The sequence below is a fragment of the Tiliqua scincoides genome, chromosome 10 (genome assembly GCF_035046505.1).
Source record: "Tiliqua scincoides isolate rTilSci1 chromosome 10, rTilSci1.hap2, whole genome shotgun sequence".
Classification (NCBI taxonomy): domain Eukaryota; kingdom Metazoa; phylum Chordata; class Lepidosauria; order Squamata; family Scincidae; genus Tiliqua; species Tiliqua scincoides.
In genome coordinates, this window is record NC_089830.1 from 16,068,720 (window position 1) to 16,070,095 (window position 1,376).

At 48.3% G+C, this 1,376-nt stretch overlaps 1 pseudogene; it reads right to left on the minus strand.

Annotated features, from left to right (window-relative positions):
- Positions 1-661: 661 nt before the first annotated feature.
- Positions 662-779, minus strand: LOC136662060 (5S ribosomal RNA; annotated as a pseudogene).
- Positions 780-1,376: the final 597 nt, after the last annotated feature.

Genomic DNA, 1,376 nt, shown 5'->3' on the forward strand with positions numbered 1-1,376 from the left:
CCACGGGGAGCCCCCAGTTTCCAGTGAGCCTCTGGAGACATGCTGGAGCCCATGCTGGCCCAACGCAACTGCTCTCAGTGTGAGGGTGACTGTTAGACCTCTTGCGTGAGCTGTGGGACAAGGGCTCCCTCCACTGCTTGCTGTTTCATGTCTGTGATGCAGCAGCAAAGGAAAGGCAGACCATGCTTTGTGCAAGGCCTTTTATAGGCCTTGAGCTATTGCAAGACCTTCATTCATTCATACAGTGCCATCTCTAATATATTCATTTATGTAAATTTATTCAAATTTTAAATGTAAATTAATTCTTTTTTCCCCTGACCCCTGACACAGTGTCAGAGAGATAATGTGACCCTCCTACCAAAAAGTTTGGACACCCCTGGCCTAAACAAGCTATTTACAACCAATGTGCCGTGGTACCACAAATGGTCTCCAGGTGTGTTGCGGGAGTTTGAGGGAGAGTCATATGGGTGAGAGTCGAAGGGTGATTGGGTGATTTGAGCCCCCAGCTGGCAGGGTGGTGTGCCCTGTCATTGTCAAAAAAACCGATGGTGTGCCTTGACAATATTAGCAGCTTCTTAGTATGCGTTGAGTTGAAAAAGGTTGAAAATAACTGGCTAGACCAAATGGTTGGCAACCTTCAGTCTCGAAAGACTATGGTATAAGCCTACAGCACCCAGTATTCCCAGGCGGTCTCCCATCCAAGTACTAACCAGGCTTGACCCTGCTTAGCTTCCTAGATCAGACGAGATTGGGCATGTGCAGGGTAACAGTTGATAGGTCTGCCCAAAAGGGGCTGACCAGATGCCCCTAGTCAACTTGCTCAGTTTGCCTTCAAGCTAAGCCTGCTTGCAACTTTGGGTCCTTTGAAAAATGTTTCAAAGGCAGTACCTGAGTCAGTGGCATAGCTAGTGGGGGGCAGGGGAGTCCGGCCCGGGTAACACCCTTGGGGGAGTGTGCCTTGGGGCACAAATGCCCCAACATCGCTAACATCGTGAAGGTTAGGAGTAACCCCACCATGCCGTATACCGCAGGATGAGGAATTTCCAGCGGAATGCAATGCAGAAAACCAGATTGAAATACCTCCTTTCCATCAAAAGTTATGGGCAAAAAACAGGAAACCAAAAAATGCATGGAACGCTACGGAAAATGAAACTGAGCCATAACGCGCGTTTACTCACGAGTAGGCGAACTTGCCATAGTTTGTCGGAAAGGGCAGGCTGAGAGAAATCTAATGACACCAGAATGGTTCGTATCCAATGAAAGCAGCCCCCCAAAAACACCCAAGAAGGAAGTCCCTCCCTCCACGCAGACGAATGTATTGAGCCCAATGGAAAGCAAAAATAAGCTTTTTTAACATGGTTGCATTTACTCGTGAG